Consider the following 19,838-nt stretch of genomic DNA (forward strand, 5'->3'; position numbering starts at 1 on the left):
AGATGAGCCAGACCGTGGTCATGAGGTCTGGAGGTGTAGATGCAGGCACCATCAGCAAGTTCCTTATGACCTCTGAGAAAGCCACTCTTCTGGAGCCACCAGTCCAGCAATGCAGGTTGAAGGGAGCACAGGGGAGGGCAGGCACCTCCGGGGAAGGCCTCTTGGCACCCTGGGCCCCTGGCGGCATCACCTGCCCTCCTCCTCTACAGAGAGGGGCAGTGCAGCCTGCTCCAATTGTCAGAAGGTGAGGCCCTGGAGGGTGGGGGCACAGGCCAGGCGCCTTCTAGGCCAGGCAGCACACCCAGCCCTCGAGCACGACCTGGATAGGCCCTTTCCCAGCCCTCGGCTGCTGGATTACATCTGAAACGCTCTAAAGTGTTTTTGGGGTGGTGGGAGGCAGATGGTGAAGAGCACACAACCAGTGGGCAGCCTTCCCAAAACAGGAGCCAGGAAATCCCGGACCTGGAAGCTTGGAAATTCAAGGAAGACAGTGTCTTGGGGAGGAGGAAGTTTCAGAGGAGTAAAGTCAAGTTCCACTGGGACAAAGAAATGCCTGCTGGATCCAATGCTCAGAGCAGGTCAGCAGCAAGATAGGACGACGGCGGGCCAAGGAGTCACTGGCTGAGTGGAGAAGCCAGTGTAGATGGCACCCTTGAAGAAGGTGGGCCAGGGAAGGTGACCAAGGTGACCAAAGTCAGGGAGGGTGATGAGAGGGGACATGGGGCCGGGAAAGGCTCCGAGGGCAGTGTGGGCGCTGTGGGTGCCTGCGGAGGCTGAGGCGGGGCAGAGTGGGGGAGGGGTGCCTCCTGCCTCCGCCGCAGGAGGAGCGTGGGACCCTGGAACCCTGGAATCGGCCCAGAGAGGCCCGTGTGGAGCCGGGAGCCCAGAGCGTCGGGTGCAGGAGGGTGGAGCAGCTTCAACTTTCCTGTTAAGTTGCTGGCATGGGTTCCCCACAGTGGGAGCGGGTTGTGGGGAACCCCAAGCCTGGTCTGCAGCGTTTCATTATCAATCGAATCAGAACCGCTGGCTGCAGAGCCTGAGCCCAAGCCCCGCTGGCAAATGGCCTCCCCCGGCCCGCCTGGGGACTCTGGAAGCTTAGCGGAGTCCGCGCAATTCACTTATACTGGATCTTGCGAAGACAAGGAAGTGTTTTATTTATTTACAACAAAAACATTTGTAACATAATTCTCTCTTCAAAACAGAGAACCCTACAAAATACACAAAGCAATCTCTACTGGTGTTGACCCAGGGACATCAGCAGCCGGAAGCAGGGCTGGGACTGGGAGGGAAGCCAAGGACTAATTCCATCTAAAAAACAAGAAACTGCCTTCCAAAAAGTTGCAGTGTTCTACTTGTCAGTAGCTACGCTTTCCCCTCCCCTCTGTTATGAACATGGAAAACAGAAAACAGCACCTGTGAAAACACATTTCAGTGGTGGTTGTCAGAGACGCGGGCCCGGGGCACTCCAGCCCCTGCTCCAGATAGGCGGCTGCCACGGCTGCCCTAGGGAGTTCCCTTCCACTCCCCAACGATGGAGAATGCCACAGCTCTCTCCTCTCGTTGGCAGGTGAAGAACCTGGGAATCAAACACAGTTGTTAAAAACACCTCAGGACTCAGCAGCCGCCACACAAAGTCACAGTCACATGTGCTGGGGGCTAGGGTCAGGGAAGGGCATGGCCGGTGACCAGACAGGAGCCAATAGACAAATGCTATCACCGTGCGGCCCTACTAGATGGGCTCTGGGAAACTCTCTTTTTTGAGACAGAGTCTCGGCTCTGGCGCCCAGGCCGGAGTGCAGTGGCACAGGGATGGCTCACTGCAACCTCCACCTCCCAGGTTCAAGCGATTCTGCCTCAGCATCCCAAATAGCTGGGATTGCAGGTGCAAGCCATGACTCCTGACTTTTCTGTATTTTTAGTAGACATGGGATTTCACCACATTGGCTAGGCTGGTCTCTAACTCCTGACCTCAGGTGATCCACCTGTGTTGGCCTCCCAAAGTGCTGGGATGACAGGTGAGAGCCACCTCACCTGGCCCCTCATTCCCTTCTTGCAGAAGAACAGTTGCCTTTTTTGGGGATTGGGGAGACAAAATCTCACTCTGTCGCCCAGGCTGGAGTGTAGTGGTGCAATCACAGCTCACTGGAGTCGCGATCTCCTGGGCTCAAGCGATCCTCCTACCTCGACCTCCCGAGTAGCTGGGACTACAGGTGCATGCCACCACGCCCAACTAATTATTTTACTGTTTGTAGAGACAGGGTTTCCCTATTATTGCCCAGGTGGGTCTTGCACTCCTGGGCTCAAGTGATCCTCTTGCCTTAGCCTTTGAAACTGCTGGGATGGTAGGTGTGAGCCACCATTCCCAGCCCAGAAGAGCAGTTTCTGAAGTGAGGAGAGAAACCTGCCTGTGACACTTTTCTCCTTGGGCAGCAGCAGAGGGGCACAGTGCGGGGTAAACATCTTCTCATTTAAATCTAGGTTGGGCACGGTGGCTTATGCCTGTAATCCCAGCACTTTGGGAGGCTGAGGTAGGTAGATCACTTGAGGCCAGTTCAAAACCAGCCTGACCAACATGGCAAAATCCCATCTCTACTGAAAATACAAAAATTAGCCAGGCGTGGTGGCGTGCACCTGTACTCCCAGCCACTCGAGAGGCTGAGGTAGGAGAATCAGTTGAACATGGGAGGCGAAGGTTGCAGTGAGTCGAGATTGCACCACTGCACTCCAGCTTGGGCAACAGAGCAAGACTTGGTCTCAAAAAAAAAAAAAAAAAAATCTAGTACTGGCCTGGCATGGTGACTCTAACCTGTAATCTTAGCACTTTGGGGGGCTGAGGTGGGAGGATAGCCTGAGCCCAGAAATTTGAGGCCAGCCAGGGCAACATGAGGAGACCCCATCTCTACAAAAAAATTGAAAGATCTAGCTAGGTGCAGTGGTATGTGCGTGTAGTCCCAACTACTCAGGAGGATAAGGCAGGAGGATCACTTGAGCCCAGGAGTTTAAGGCTGCAGTGAGCCATGATTGCACCACTGCATGTAAGACCCTGTCTCAAAAAAAAGAAAAATCTAGGCAAGGTATGGTGGCTCATGTGGATAATCCCAGCACTTTGGGAGGCTGAGGTGGGAGAACTGCTTGAGCCCAGGAGTTTGAGACCAGCCTAGGCAACACAGCAAGACCTATGTTGTTTCTACGAAACAAAACAAAAAAACAACAAAAAACTTAGCTAAGCAGTGCTGTGTGCCTGTGGTCCTGGCTCTACAGGAGACTGACATGAGAGGACTGCTTGAGCCCAGGAGGTCGAGGCTGTAGTGTGTCTGGACCACTGCACTCTAGCTTGGGCAAGAGAGTGAGATTCTGTCTCAAAAATAAATAAATAAATAAATAAATAAATAAATAAATAAAAATCCAGTACGAATAGTGCTTTTTTCGTGCTGGAAATATCATGGCACTCTGTTGGTCAAGCTCTAGCGCACATTTAGCCTTTGTTGAACGGCCTTTATTACAATTCCTAAACATTATGGCACCAGGGAAATCCAACTTACAAAGTCACTGCCCTTACGGAGGGGAGTGGGACAAAGAGATGAATACTCAAATATATAACACGTGCTACGAAGAAACGCAAGCAGAATACGGGGATATAGAGTGACGTGGTTGCTACTTAACATAAAGTAACCAGGAAAGACTTCTCTGACGAGGGGACATTTAAGGAGACAAGGCTTCTTTATGAATGGTCAGAAGAACTTTCTGGGCTGCAGGAGTATCAGTGCCAAGGCCCAAAGTGTCAGGAACATGATCAGAGTGTTTACGAACATCAAGGAAGCCAGTGTGAACACGGAGAGGAAACCGAGGAAATGAAACTGGTGTGACAGCAAGAGGCAGACCCTGCAGAACCGCAGAGGCCTTCGGAAGGACTCTAGATTTTATTCTGAATGTGCTGGGAAGCCAACAGGGGTTGTGAACCTGGGAATACTATTAACAAAAGGATTGCTCTGGCTGCTCTGTGGAAAGCAGATTGCAGGGGATCAGAGCGGAAACACGGAAGGCACCCCTCGCTCTGGGCAGGCCGTGTGGCTGCTCTGCCGGGTAAAAGGGGGAAGTCACGGTGCTGAGCCGGCGCCCTGGTCCGGGCCCACAAAGACGGGCAGCAGCTACCGTGTCTTTTGCAGCATTTCCCTTCCCCTTTATTCCTACGAACCCGGGCTGCCACAGAAGTCCGACTACGTGAGACCATTACATGGACAGTCCTGCGGAGTTCAGGCTTCCCGCCGTCCAGCCAAGGTGCCAAAACGCACGGCTGAAACAACCATCCCCACGCGGCTGAGGCCATCCCCACGCGGCTGAGACCATCTTCACGCAGCTGAGACCATCCCCACGCGGCTGAGACCATCCCCACGCGGCTGAGACCATCCCCACGCGGCTGAGGCCATCCCCACGCGGCTGAGACCATCCCCACGCGGCTGAGACCATCCCCACGCGGCTGAGACCATCTTCACGCGGCTGAGACCATCCCCACGCGGCTGAGACCATCTTCACGCGGCTGAGGCCATCCCCACGCGGCTGAGGCCATCCCCACGCGGCTGAGACCATCCCCACGCGGCTGAGACCATCCCCACGCGGCTGAGACCATCCCCACGCAGCTGAGACCATCTTCACATGGCTGAGACCATCTTGGATGCTCTGGGCCAGCCCATCTGTCAGCTGAATTCCACCAAGTGACCTCAATTGATACCACATGGAGGAGGAGGATTACCTGGTAAGTTCAGCACTAATTCCTAATCTAAAAAACTATGAGACAGAATAAAATGGTGGTTTTAAGCCACTAAATTTTGGAGTAGGTTGTGACTACGTGGCGACAGATAAAGAGGACGGCGAAATGGAAGTATGCTGCTGTAAGGGCTTCCTGGTACAGTGAGGTGGAATAGCATTACTTAGACTGTGATCACTTAAAGCTGCAGATTACACTAGAGCAGCCACTCAAAGAACCACAGTGGTATAGTTAATAATACAATGGAATACTTAAACAAAAAACCCCACAAACCAGTCAATCCAAAAGGAAGAAAGAAAAGAGAAAAAACAGATACAGACAAAGAGAAAACTATGGTACAGCGGGGCTTCCAATAACGTCATTTCATTCAATGTCATTTCCTTATAACGCTGATGAAGGGAAAAAATTCCAGATGGGGCCGCTGTCTGAGGTGGCACATTCTGCTCATGCCTGTGTGGGTTTTCTCGAGGTACTCCAGCGTCCTCCCACATCCCAAAGATGTGCACATTAGGTTACTTAGTATGTCTAAATTACCCCGTGTGAGTGGGTGTGTGTGTACCCTATGATGGAATGTGTGTGTGTGCATATGTGTGTATACCCGATGATGGAGAAGTGTGTGTGTGTATGCATACCCTATGATGGAGAGAGAGAGAGTGTGTGTGTGAGTGTATGCATACCCTATGATGGAGAGAGAGAGTGTGTGTGTGTGTGTGTATGCATACCCTATGATGGAGAGAGAGAGTGTGTGTGTGCGCGTGTATGCATACCCTATGATGGAGAGAGTGTGTGTGCATGTGTGTATGCCTACCCTATGATGGAGAGAGAGAGAGTGTGTGGGTGTGCGTGCGTGTGTGTGTGGGTGTGCGTGCGTGTGTGTGTGTGCATGTGCGGGTGTGCGTGCATGTGCGGCTGTGCGTGCGTGTGCGTGTGTGTGTCCTCTATGATGGAAGGGCATTCTGCCCAGGGTTGGTTCTCAGCTTGTGCCCTGAGCTGCCAAGTTAGGTTCTGGCCGCCTTTGACCCTAAACTGGAAATAAGCAGTCTGAAAAACGAGTAAGTACAAATTACTGCAAAATAAAAATTCATAAAGTGTATGATACTCATACAAATGCACAACAATAAACAGCATGGTATGAAAGTACTCAGCAAGCCTGCCAGATCGGTTACTGTTTTTGAACTGCATGGTGACAGGAGGTGTTCCTTACAATTTCAGCTTCACAAACATTTACTCCTTGATTTAACCCACCTCTACTATGACCACCATCACTCACTGAGATTCACCAAAAATTGGGCAAACAATTACGTGTTTCTATTAATCTTTTCCTGAATGTATCTACAAGGTCACATTTCTTCTAATGTTTAAAATTAGAAGTGCTTGGGATCTTTATTTACGAGTTTGGCAATCAGAAATATGCCAGAGGAACTTAACACTTGTTTATATCAATTTGCCTATACTAAAATTAGTTTCATTATACTTTGTTTCACTTCAAGTCAGTTTCCAAGAACCTATCGAGGATGTTAAGCAAGGACTGACTTACACACAACCGTATCAATACATGTACTAAATATAAATGGTCTAAACACTTGAGCTGCTGAAAGGCAGAGATTGTAAGAGTGAAATTAAAAAGATGCAACTATGCTGTTTATGCTAAGAGATACACATTAAACAAACACAGGTTAAAAATAATAGGATGGGAAAATATATAGCATGCAAACAATAATCAGAAGCTGGCATGACTATATTATGATTTTAGAACAAGTAATATTACTGGAAATAATGGAGGATATTTTATACAAGGGTCAATTCATTAAGAAGCTGTAACAATGTATATGTATCTAATATCACAGCTTCAAAACACATGAAGCAGAAGCTAACAACTGAAAGAAGAAATAGACAAAACCACAATTATAGTTGGAGATTTTTATACACATGGTCCCAACTTCTAAAGATCAGACTTAGGATTTTTTGACTTTATGATGGTGCAAAAATGATATGCATTCAGTATACTCCCTTATGATGGGGCTACATCAGGATAAACTGTCAGCTGACTGTAAGTCTTACACTTTCAACTTACAATATTTTCAGTTTACCATGGGTTTACTGAGGCATAACACCATCATAAGTTGAGGAGCATCTGTATTCCCTTCTCAACTGACAGCACAAGCAGACAGAAAATCATTAAGGATACAGGAAACCTGAACAACTTTACCAACCAATCCAACCTAATTAACGTTTATAGAATACCATAACCAACAACTGTAGAATACATAGAAGTGCATACGGAAAAATCACCAAGATCATGTTGTATCAGAAAACAAGTCTCAATACATTAAAAAGATTGAAACCAGACTAAGCTCTCTGACCACAGCAGAATGAGAAAATCAGGAAAATCTTAAATATTTGGAAATTAAGACACACTTATATGTAACCCATGGGAAAAGAAGAAGAAAATACAAGGAAGAATATCACAATAATACAGCAGGAATAAATTTAGCATATTGAATATCTCAAGATCAAAGAGAGTAAGATTTTTTTTTTTTTTTTTTTTTTTGCAGAGTCTCACTTTGTCATCCAAGCTGGAGTGCAGTGGTATGATTTCAGCTCACTGTAACCTCCACTTCCCGGGTCAAGCGATTCTCATGCCTCAGCCTCCTGAGTAGTTGGGACTACAGGCATACACCACCATGCCTGGCTAATTTTTGTATTTTTAGTAGAAACAGGGTTTCACCATGTTGGCCAGGTTGGTCTTGAACTCCTGACCTCAAGTGATCCACCCAACTTGGCCTCCCAAAGTGCTGGGATTACAGCTGTATGCTACCTCACCTGGCCCAAGATCAGTAAGAATTTAAACTCACAAACAGACAAAGAGGATGAGAGTAAAAACAAACAGTAGGCCAGGCACAGTGGCTCATGCCTGTAGTCCCAGCTACTCGGGAGGCTGAGGCAGGAGAATTGCTTGAACCTGCGAGGTGGAGGTTGCACTAGGCCGAGATTGTGCCACTGCACTCCAGCTTGGGCGACAGTGCGAGACTCCAACTCAAAGAAAAAAAAAAACCAAAAACCAAAAAACAAATAGTAAGCTATCTGACATGACAAAAGAGCAGGACTTTACAATAGGTTAACATAGGGCAGGTGTGGTGGCTCACACCTGTAATCCCGGAAATTTGGGAGACTGAGGTGGGCAGATCACTTGAGGTCAGGAGTTCGAGACCAGCCTAACATGGGGGAACCCCATCTCTACTAAAAAAAAAAAAATAAATAATAATAATAATAATAATAATAATTAGCCAGACATGGTGGTGCACGCTTGTAGTCTCAGCTGCTTGGGAGATTGAGGCAGAAGAACTGCTTGAACCTGGGAGGTGGAGGTAGCAGTAAGCTGAGGTTGTGCCACTGCACTCCAGCTAGGTGACAGAGTAAGACTCTGTCTCAAATAAAGAAATAAAAACATAAAACCCCAATAGGTTAACATAGAAGGCTGCCAGGTTAGAAGCATGTTGTCAATATCTGTTACTCCTCTCAAAGGGGCGTCAGCTAGGGGAGGGTGCTCCCTCCATGGCGCTCAGAAGAATCCACTGGCATCCCAAAAGACAGCCACCATCTGGGTGTGCCCTGCTTGCAAGGTGTCAATAGATAGCCGATCAGTATGGCCAGAGGAGCAGTTCTGACCAAGAGAGAACCTCAGCCTCACCTGATTAAGAGAGGATACCCTTTCTGTTTCCTCTCTACCCCAATACAACCAAAGGAGCTAGCACCTAAGAGAGGAAAGGGAAGTGGGGCATAAAGAACAGACCCCTTTGCAGTCAGACTTGCAGAGCCATAGGCAATGGGAGAGAAATCAGTTAAGACTGAGGTGGTGGCTGGGTACAGTGGCTCACGCCTGTAATTCCAGCAGTTTGGGAGGCCAAGGTGGGTGGATCACTTGACATCAGGAGTTTGAGACCAGCCTGGCCAACATCATGAGTCCCCATCTCTACTAAAAATACAAAAATTATCCAGGCATGGTGGTGGGTGCCTGTAATCCCAGCTACTTGGGAGGCTGAGGCAGAAGAACCGCTTGAACCCAGGAGGCAGAAGTTGCAATGAGCCAAGATCGTGCCACCGCGCTCCTGCCTGAGCGACAGACTTGGTCACAAACATTTTCTTAACGTGATAAGAAACAAATACGACTCAGCCAAAGTCAGCATGGTGTTTAATGGTGGAGCCAGCAGCATCTCCATTACAGTCACGAGGCATGTCCGTCACTACTAACTCTGCTCTGGAAGCAAGCGCCCCCACCATCAGACAGGATCTGAGTAAGACACGAGAGGAGGGCCGGGCATGGTGGCTCATGCCTGTAATCCCAACACTTTGGGAGGCTAAGGCGGGGGGATCACCTGAGGTCAGGAGTTCAAGAACGGTCTGGCCAACATGGTGAAACTCTGTCTCTACTAAAAGTACAAAAATTAGCCAGGCGTGGTGACGGGTACCTGTAATCCCAGCTACTTTGGAGGCTGAGGCAGGAGAATCGCTTGAAGTCAGGAGGCGGAGGTTGCAGTGAGCCGAGATTGCGTCATTGAACTCCAGCCTGGGCGACAAGAGCAAAACTCCATCTTGGGGGGCAGGAAAATATATGAGAGGAGAAGACAAAATGCTGTGGTGTCACACGCCTCATGCATACAGTGAAGCTGCTGATAGAACTCACAGAACTAATGATGAAATTATCGAAAATAACTAAAAAACATCGGAAAGGTGTTTGGTTACAGAGAAGCAAACAGGCGATTTATAGAAAGGACGCCTCAGTCTGTGAGCATGTGCACAGAGTTGGTCAGGGACCTGCTAATGTTAGTCATGAGATCCCATTTGCGATACAGCAACCTGGCAAATATTAAAAAGTCTAGCAATCCAAATGATAGCAAAGTGACAAAATGGAATCTCTCAGACACACCAAGGGCAAACTGGTAGAGCCTCTGGAGAGGTCAGCTTAGCACTACCTAGTTCAGGCAAAGACACACCCATCACAACCAGTGACAGGACTCTGACTATCGCAGAAAAGTCCGACATAAGGATCAACTCCGTCACTAGGCTCCTGTCTGTCCGTCCGGTCTATCAGTCTCGTCTCTACCTACCTACCTGCGAGTCACCATTAAAACTCTTGCCACATCCTGACAGGACGGAATGCTATCCGGTCACTTCTTAAAAATGAGGTAGTTTTTTTTGTGTTAATTTAGAAAACACCCAAAACGTAATGAAAACATATTCTAGTGCAAAATGTATAATTCTTTTTTGTGGGCAAGTTACACATATACTCACGTTCTTGAATATTTAAAAAAAAAAAAACAACAACTTCCAGAAGGCTACATCTGAAGCATGGACAGAAGTCACCTCTGGAGAGGAGGCTTAGGGGCTGGGGATAATTTTACTGTCCTGTCCCTCGCCACTTCTGTTTAAACTATCAGCATGTGGCATTTTTGTAATTCAAAATTCAGTACTACCAAGAAATTGGAGGGTGGGTACAGGAACAGCAGAAGATGCTCATTGTCAAGCCTGGGTAATGATATGTGGGCAGTGATCATGTTTTTTTGTTTTTTTGTTTTACCTTTGGAAAAATGTCAATAATGACAAGTTTAATAATAATCAAGTGAAGAAAGACAGCTTCAATCTAGGTTGTGTCCCATGAAATGACTTTAGAAATAAACCCTAGAATCAATGTTCTGCAGGCATGAATGCAGGTGGGTGGAGATGAACTTCACGCTCCCCTCAGACAAAGGGATCCCACGAGGTTCAGGTAGCTGAATCTTCAAATCGGAGACAATAAAAATAACATTTTAGCATAAACGAGAACGCACCAACATAGGAGAGCTCAGCTCACATTTCATTTTGAAAACCCAATGCACGTAGGACACAGAGGTGCAAAGTCAGAAAAAAGCTGTATCCGTGGCTCAAGGAGAAATAAGCCTGGAGATCGACGAAGACAACGGCAGTTGGGCCGAGGCAGGGAACACAAAGGTCCACAGCCGACTCCAGCTGAATCCCTTCCTGCGAACCAGGCTGCTTCCAGGGCAGACGGGCCCCAGGCCGCGGGAAAAGGCACAGGGACCAAGAACTAGAAACCCAAGCAGCGGTGTCACCAGAATCGCACAACATAATGAGCTGTAATCAAAGAAGGGTGTGAAATGGAACAGAGAAGACAGAGGAGTGATGTCATCGCGGAACCACGAGCTGGAGGCTGCAGAGCCCAGGATGTTTCTGTCGGAAATCCAGGGACAAAGAGCTGAGGATCAGGGCTCAGCAGGTTCCGTTCCCACGGTGGCAGTGGGGGTCGCCTGCCAGCCCTGCCTCGCAGCCCCAGCCTCAGGCACCTCCCCGTATTCCTGCAATGGGGAGCTAAGGTAAACTCAGCCATGAACATCATCCAGTGAGAAGACTCTGGAACTTTTCATGGGTCACTGAGCCCTTCAAAAACACTGATCAAAGTTATGGCTACCTCTTCAAAATGCCAGCAGATGAACCAAGGCTGTACGTAGTAAATGTGGAGACTGGAAGACCTTCCTGCAACCATTCAACTGGTTCCCCTTCCCAAATGCATTACTCAGCCAATCTTAAGAACCTAATCTGGGTATCTCCAATAATTCCAACTGAGGGGAAACATTTTTTTGTGGAGCCCTTGTCCCTTGGGACTCTGCTGTGACACCCTGGCCAGCCCGTAAGGCAGCGGTCCTCTGGCCTGCTGGGTCCTCCACCTGCCCCTTCCATTCCTGCCAGGAGGCTGCTCAGAGCCCACCCTTGCCGTGGGGCCTCCCTGACCTGCTTCTCCCCACCCACCCCGTGTCCCTGGCTCTCTGGCGGTCACTCCATGCTGACTGCTGCACCTCCTGCAGCTGCCCTCATGGCAGGGAGTGCAGTTACCTCCCTACTGTCGGCTGGCCACCTAGTCCTGTGAGAATGTGCACGGAGCTGAGTGGAGCTCAGCTGTTTCCAGGCTTACATGGAACCAGAGCACTTGCAGGCAACTTCCTGGTTTTGGGGGTGGGCCAGGCCTCACAGCGTGGCTCTGCTGCATTTCCTCCGACAACCGCAGCTTGCCACCACCAGCTGCTACTGTGCTGTGATACACTGGCAAAGAGGGGTCAAAGTGCCACCCCAACTGCCACCCTTGTTTAAAAACAAGATTTAGGGAGGCCAAGGCAGGAGGACTGCTTGAGGCCAGGAGTCTGAGACCAGCCTGGCCAACGTGGTGAAACCCCATTTCTACTAAAAATACAAAAATTAACTGGGTGTGGTGGCAGGTGTCTGTAATCCTAGCTTCTTGGGATGCTGAGGTAGGAGAATTGCTTGAATCCAGGAGACAGAGATGAGCTGAGATCATGCCACTGTGCTCCAGCCCAGGTGACAGAACGAGAGCCTGTCTCAAAAAAAAAAAAAGAGAAAGAAAGAAATACTGTGATAATTACCAAAATGTGAATCAGAGAAATAAATTCAGCACTTGCTCTTGGAAAAATGGCACCAATGGACTTGCCTGATGCGGGGTTGTACCAAATCTAGCATCTGCTAACAATGTAAACAATGCAGCAACCCTGAAGGGGATAAAGAAAGAGCAGAAAGATGAGGTGAGCTGTGTCATCAGGCCCCAGCCACCAGAAGGGCGCACAAGAAAGATGGCTGTCAGCATGATCTCATCATCGGGGACGGAAAAGATTAAGCCGAGAATGCTGAGGGTGTAGAGTGCCGAGTTCTCTCTGCATTAGAAAGATGTGTAGTCCCCCACAGATGCTGATCTGTAAGAGGGTATGAGAGACAGGAAAACGCCCCCCAAGATGTCCTTGTTCTAATTCTTGGAAGCCATGACTATGTTACCATACACGGCAGAAGGGATTCTGTGGTTAAATGAGGGATCTTGAGCTGAGCGACTATCTTGGCCGGCCCAGTGTACTCAGATCCTTGTAAGAGGCAGGAGGATCAAAAAAAGAGAAGGAGCCAAAATGATGGAAGCAGAGGGGAGACAGGAGCTGAGAGAATAAGAGACTAACAGAGGGGGTGAGAAAGGGAGAGACGGGGAGGGAGGGAGGGAGAAATATTTGAAGATACCATGCTGCTGTTTGCGAAGACAGAGGAAGGGGCCGCTAGCCAAGAGACGCAGGCAGTCTCTCCAGGCCATTTCTTAGAGAAGCAAAAGGAAGTTACTGAAGATTAGCTCACATTCGTGGCCACGATACTCAGCGCACCAAAAAAATGAAGGCCTACGCGCTCAGGATGCCAAACATCCTGGAGATGCCCTCGGTCTGCCTCTCGCTGCCTTTTCTGTTTGGACGGATGCTGACAATGACTGCTATGGGTGCCCCACAGTGAAAGTGCAACCACATTCTTCTCACCTTGTGAATGTCTGACCATCCTCTCAGCTAGAGAGACCTTCTGCTCATAGCTCTTCACTTCTTTTATCTATTAGATTTGAAAAAGCTTCTCTGGGTTCCTGAACCTCTGGCCTACCCCAGTTCATCTCAGCTTCACCCTGGGTCAGCGGCTACTCGGGAGCATAGGGGAGCATCAAAAGTATGACAGTCAAAAACAGCTACAACCGAAAGTCCTGAGGGCATGATCAGCACCCGCAGAACAGGGGTCAGCCGGCAAAGCTGGTGGCACTCGTGCTCTCCCTAGAAGGCACAAGGCACTGGCTTGATGTCACAATTCCTTACTCAGGTTCACTTCTTTCACTCATTGCCTGTATGCTTAATTATCCAAGGTTGGTGTTTCAGATTATGTATGCTTGGAGGCAGGTGTATGCACTGAACGAACCCAGGAAATTAAAAGCAGACTAAGCCAATATCTGACAGTCTTAACAAAGCATAACCTAAACAACGCCACAGTAAGCTTCAAGATGTGACTGCTCCATGGCTGGGTGTAATGGCTCACGCCTATAATCCCAGCACTCTGGGAGGCCGAGGCAGGAGGATCACTTGAGGCCAGGAGTTCGACATCAGCCTAGGAAATATAATGAGACCCCATCTCTACAAAATAAAAAGAAATCAGCAGGGCATGCTGGCACACGCTTGTAGTCCCAGCTACTTGAGAAGCTGAGCAGGATTGCCTGCGCCTAGGAGGCTGCAGTGAGCTATAATCGCCCCACTACACTCTAGCCTGGGTAACACAGGAGGTCTTGTTTCTCTCTTTAAATAACAAAGTGCTTCAGCTTCACCCTACAGACAATGAAACCAAGGCCCAGAGAGGTGAAATGACTTGGCTAATGTCATAGCAAGTGATAAAACTGAGGATCCGAATGTTCTATCTTTCAAACCCGTAATGAATCATAAAGGACACTTCCATGATTGTGGAAGATCAGCAAAAGGAACCCGGTTACCTCCAGGAATTTAGCTCAGCAGCTCTCATTCATACCTCACCCGCAAAGAACACAGAATCCACAACAGTAAATCTTAGCAGGAAGCAGGGTTTAGGCCCGTTACAGCTGCCAAGGGAGGATGTGGAGAGAGATGAAGGGCCAAAGCAACCCTACCAGGGGAAATGCCTTCCCAGGAACGGGTGTGATGAAAAGGCAGCCACTGAAGTTGAGGTATTTATAGCCACACAACAAAGGGATGACTTCAGGGACACCTCCAGAGCTGGGAGAAAAGGCATTTCACAGATGCCCAGAAGATCAAGAGCCCAGGTCTCGCAGTCTGCCTGGAACACGGCATGGCCTTCATCTGACAACAAGAGAATGCCTTCCGCCCAGATGCCCTGCAGAAAATGCAATGCCATTTTGATGAGGAAAAAAAAAAAAAAGAGGCACAGGGAAGGAGAATCAGAAAAATTAATTACAAAAATCACCAGACATGGTGGCTCACACCTGTAATCCCTGCACTTTGGGAGGCTGAGGCGGACGGATCATCTGAGGTCAGAAGTTTGAGACCAGCCTGGCCAACATGGTGAAACCCCGTCTCTACCAAAAATACAAAAATTAGCTGGGTATGGTGGCACACGACTGTAGTCCCAGCTACTCGGGATGCTGAGGGAGATTGACCCAGGACTCGAAGGCTGCAGTGAGTTGAGATTGTGCCACTGTACTCCAGCCTGGGTGACAGAACGAGACTCTGTTTCAAAAAAAAAAAAAGAAAAAGAAAAAAAAGGCCAGGCATGGTGGCTCATACCTGTAATCCCAGCACTTTGGGAGGCTGAGGCGGGTGGATCACCTGAGGTTGGGAGTTCAAGACCAGCCTAACCAACATGGAGAAATCCCGTCTCTACTAAAAATACAAAAAATTAGCCCTGCATGGTAGTGTATGCCTGTAATCCCAGCTACTCGGGAGACTGAGACAGGAGAATTGCTTGAACCCAGGAGGCGGAGGTTGCGGTGAGCCGAGATTGTGCCACTGCACTCCAGCCTGGGCAACAAGAGCTAAACTCTCTCTCGAAAAAAAAAAAGAAAAAGAAAAAAAGTTAATTACAAAAATATATTTAAATAAGTCTTTGTTTAGGACTCAGAAGAGTCTCATTGGATGCATGAAGTAACTTTTAAAGGCTCAATATTAGATAGTTCTTAATCTCTTTGGGAAGAAGAGGATCAAACAGATTCCCTGCCTAGGTCCAGTCACATACTCTGAGAGACGATGATCTGCTCCTGCGGTTTCCTGGCGACTGAGCAGGACAGCCGGGTCACAGGAAGGCTATTTTGGAACCAGGGAACCCCTGGCCCCAGAGGCCTCCTGTGGCCTCGGCGCTGGCACTGGGCTGAGGGTCCGCTGCTCCAGGGCTCGCCTCAGGCCAGCTCTGAACCAGGATCAAACCCCAGAATCTCAACCGCAGGAGTATGCCCGCCACAGCCTGGCCTTTACTTCCACTGCGGCCTCCTGGGAGCTGCTCTGACTATCCAGAAAACATTGTTTTTCGTCTGTTGAGATCCTCTTTCCCCAAGGCTGGCCAAGCAGCAGGGCTCAGTCCTCTACAACCCAAAGGCTTCAGCTTCTCTTAAATGGGGAAAGCAGAGGAGAGGGAAATTTCCTCAACATCTGAGAGAAGGATAAAAATGCATGGCCACTCCAGGGTCACGTGCCACCCGAATAAAGCAGCTGAATATGTTTAAGACTTCAGGCATCATCTGGGGGCGTAACACTTCAAATCTAATGAAAACACTCAGTTGTTTATACACACGGAGGCCTCCTCAGGGAAAGGGTCCTGATTCTCTAAGGTTTACTCCTTGCCCAGTCTGAGACGGAAATGATCATCTCTTCCTCACAAGAATGCCGGAAAGGTTAAACGGGTTTACAGACATGATAAAGCACTGCAGACGTGGAGCGACACTTCCACTCTGGGACCACGTGGCGATGGACTGGCTCTTTACTGGTGACTACATGGGATTTAGTAACATGCCAGTATCTCTTGAGCTGGACATCGTTTTGCTGTTAAGGGGTCTGTGGCCAGAGAGAAGCAGGTGGACTGTGACATAGGCAGAAATATTTATTTGGTCTCTACCCACTTCGTGGCACACAGGTCCTAAAACCCCCAGAATCTCTGAAATGATGGATGTTTCTCTGTATGCTAATGGCATGAGTGGTGGCTGGGGATTCTTGGACAGCCTCAAAATGGGGGCTGGTTGCCAGGGGAACCAGCCATGGGACTAAGGGAGGGGCTGAAGCAGCCTTCAATTGGCAATCACCAATGGCTAACCATTCAATCAATCGCGCCAGAAAGAACAGGACTCAGAGAACTTTGGCGTTGCTGACCACGTGTGGGTGCTGGCACGTCCCGCCCCTCACACCTGTCCTGTGCACCTTCCCACTGGCTCATCTGTATCCCTTTTTTTTTTGAGACAGGGTCTCACTCTGTCACCCAGACTGGAGTACAGTGGCACCATCTGCAGCCTCGACTTCCCAGGCTCCAGCAATCCTCCCATGTGAGCCTCCCAAGTAGCTGGGACTACAGGCATACGCCACCACATCCAGCTAATTCTTGCATTTTTGGTAGAGGAGGAGTTTCACCATGTTGCCCAGGCTGGTCTTGAACTCCTGACCTCAAGCAATCTGCTCACCTTTGCCTCCCAAAATGCTGGGATTACAGGCCTGAGCCACCATGTCTGGCCCATCTGTATCCTTTTAAAAACCTCTGTAATAAACTAGTGACTGTAAGTAGGTGTTTCTGAGTTCTGAATGCCATATTCCCAATGACTCAACCCAAAGGAACAGGCATGGGAACCTCTGCTGTATATCCAGTTACTAAGAAGCACAGGTGAAAACCTGGAATCGTGACTGGAGTCTGCGCTGGGGACAGTCTTGTGGAACTGAGCCCTTAACCTGTGCAGTGTGCACTAAGTCCAAGTAGAGTCAGAGCTGTCATGTAGGACAGAGCTGCTCTCAGAATTGGCTGGTGTGGGGAAAACCCCTACATGTCTGGTGTAAGAAGTGAAGAGTTCTGCAAGTCCTGAGTCTTGGGAATGAGAGGACAGAAGGAAACAGGCTTCCCTGCTCTACAGGGAGGACGTGGGCGGAGTCACAGAAGGAAATCTTGGCTTTATGTTGTTATTGTTAAAGCTGGAGGTTGAGCACACGGGGGAATCTTAACATTATTCTCTTTAGTTATGTAAGTTTGAGATTTTTCAAACTACAAAGAAGGAAGGGAACGTGTAGTATTATGAAAAAGAGAAATCTGAGGAGCTCATAGATTCAAAACTTTGATTGCTGAAATGAAAATGGAAGAGTTGGAAAATTAAGTACATTTCACAGGGAGAAAAAAAAGATTTTAAGGAGACAAAATAGAGGATCCCTGAAGGAGGGCCAACTTGCAACCAACAGGCATCCCAGAACAAGACGACAAGGAAAAAGGGAGAAGATGTGATTAAGGAAATAGTACAGAGGAATTTCTTAGCTCTTAAAAGCTTAAGATGCGGTGGCTCATGCCTGTAATCCCAGCACTCTGGGAGGCTGAGGTGGGTGGATCCCGAGGTCAGGAGATCAAGACCATCCTGGCCATGATGAGACCCTGTCTCTACTAAAACACAAAAAATTAGCCAGGCATGGTGGCACGCACCTGTAGTCCCAGCTTCTCAGGAGGCTGAAGCAGGGGAATCGCTTGAACCCAGGAGATGAAGGTTGCAGTGAGCCAAGATCATGCCACTACATTCTAGCCTGACACCAGAGCAATACTGTCTTAAAAAAAAAAAAAAAAAAAAAAAAAGCTTAAGCCTCTAGAAGTAAGGGCTCTATCTAAAGGACTTGAGCAACAGGGTGCACCTGGACGTGCCATTGTGTAATTTTAGATGAATTAAGAATAAATAGATATGACTGGGTGCTATGGCTCACGCTTGTATTCTCAGCACTCAGAAGCCCAAGGAGGGAGGATCACTTGAGCCTAGGAGTTCCAGACCAGCCTGGGCAAAATGGTGAGACCCCGTTACAACAACAAACAAAAAATTAGCTGGGCATAGTGGCACGTGCCTGTGGTCCCAGCTGCTCAGGGGGCTGGGGCAGGAAAACTACTTGAGCCTGGGAGGTTGAGACTGCAGTGAGCTATGATCGCACCACTGTACCACAGCCTGGGTGACAGAGTAAGACTCTGTCTCAAAAATAAATAAAAACAAAGTGGAACACAAGAGATACTCTCTTTAGCTATATGAAGCCAAGAGCATCAGTACTGAATGTATTAGTTTTGCTACAATAATCTAATAGAGGATCTACAAGTAGTAATAAGAGAGGAAAGAGATTATATTATAGCAGAAAGTCAACAGATAAATGTCCAAAACATAAATCAAGAAATGGCAATAGAAACATTCAGCCCTGTGGAAGACTCTCCAGAAGAAAGTGAAGTTCAAATCGGGCTCCCTGTGTATATGCAGTGTTTGACTCCGGCTCTATCACTCAGGAGTTCTGCAACCTTGGCGGTTACATAGCTTCTTCATGCCTAAATTCATCAACTGTAAAATGGAGATCGTAGCGACATTACGCAGATCTTACTTTAAAAACAGTAACACACGTAAAACATGTAGAATACCTGGCATTTAAAATATGATTAATAAAACATTTTGAACCAAAACTTATAAAAATACACTAAGGAAAATGTAATAAATGGTAGGCAATACTAGCAAAACCACCTAGAAGAAAATGTTACGATAAACCAAGAGCAAAAGAATGGAAGCCATGCCTAGGTAAGCCGACGGCGCGGGGTCAACTCGCCCTGTGCCCTTGGTCCTGCCACGTGACCCAAGGCTCCCTCAGGTTCTGCCCACCCCTCATGGAGCTTTCCCTGTCACTCCTGGTACATGGGGACAAGCCCTGGACTCCTGATTCTGGCCCCTGCCCACCCACCTCTGTTAGCAGATTGCTGACACGCCACTAAAGCTGCTCTCCTCCACAATCAATAGCTTCGGTCAGGGCACATTCAGACCCTCAGGCACTACAGTCACACTCCCTCAGGTAAGCTCTGGTTTGTCGTGAGAACTCATCACAGAGAGCGCCCTCCTGTTGGCTCCAGATGGGAGGCCGCACCCTCCTGCTGCCTCTCTGCTCCTGCCAGTAGGTTCACCTCCAGGCTGCCTAGGAGTTGCTGACCTCTCATTCAGACACCTGCTGCCTGATGGACCTGCCCCTTCAGCCTCTCAGAGCAGCTCAGCTGTGGCTAGGTCTTCCCCTCCTCTATGATGCCCTACAAAATGCTACCCACGTTCTGAGGAGGCCCCAAATGAAGGGACAATAACAGGACCTCTCACAACTCACTCCTGGTCCCCTTGGGCCCATGTCCCAGGCCTGGCTCAGCAAAGCCTCTCTCTGATCAGGGGCCCTCGCCCACAGCCCACTCTAGAACACGCTGTGATTTAACGGACTTGTGTTGCTGTCCCTGTTTAGACCCCCAGTCCCTGCAGGGCAGGGCTGCAGAAGTGGTACTGGACCTCTCTCCATACGCCACATAGCATCCAGAGTGCCCAGCAACAGTCAGCTCCCCACATGGATGGTGGAAGGAGACAGTGATGGAGGCAGGTCACATGGGGCAAGGCAGGGCATGGCTTTCCCCTGTTCAGAATGCTGTTTCCTCTGGCAGCCCATTCCTTGCATTTGGTATGTTTGGGACCAGCAGGCAACAAAATCTTTGTCTGCTCTTGAACCGGTCTCTCCTG

General features: G+C 48.8%; 1 protein-coding gene across 2 annotated transcripts in view; it reads right to left on the reverse strand.

Moving 5' to 3' along the window:
- Positions 1 to 1,130: 1,130 nt before the first annotated feature.
- The window catches only part of FKBP6 (FKBP prolyl isomerase family member 6 (inactive)), a 36,521-nt gene continuing 17,813 nt past the window's right edge, over positions 1,131 to 19,838 (reverse strand). For both annotated transcript variants that reach the window (XM_064375334.1, XM_064375332.1), the window contains one exon: positions 1,131 to 1,576. The gene's annotated coding sequence lies outside the window, so the exon portion shown is untranslated. The remainder of the gene's footprint in view (positions 1,577 to 19,838) is intronic.

The sequence above is a fragment of the Aotus nancymaae genome, unplaced genomic scaffold (genome assembly GCF_030222135.1).
Source record: "Aotus nancymaae isolate 86718 unplaced genomic scaffold, 86718_ANA_hifiasm-v0.15.2.pri h1tg000012l, whole genome shotgun sequence".
NCBI classification, from domain to species: Eukaryota; Metazoa; Chordata; class Mammalia; order Primates; family Aotidae; genus Aotus; species Aotus nancymaae.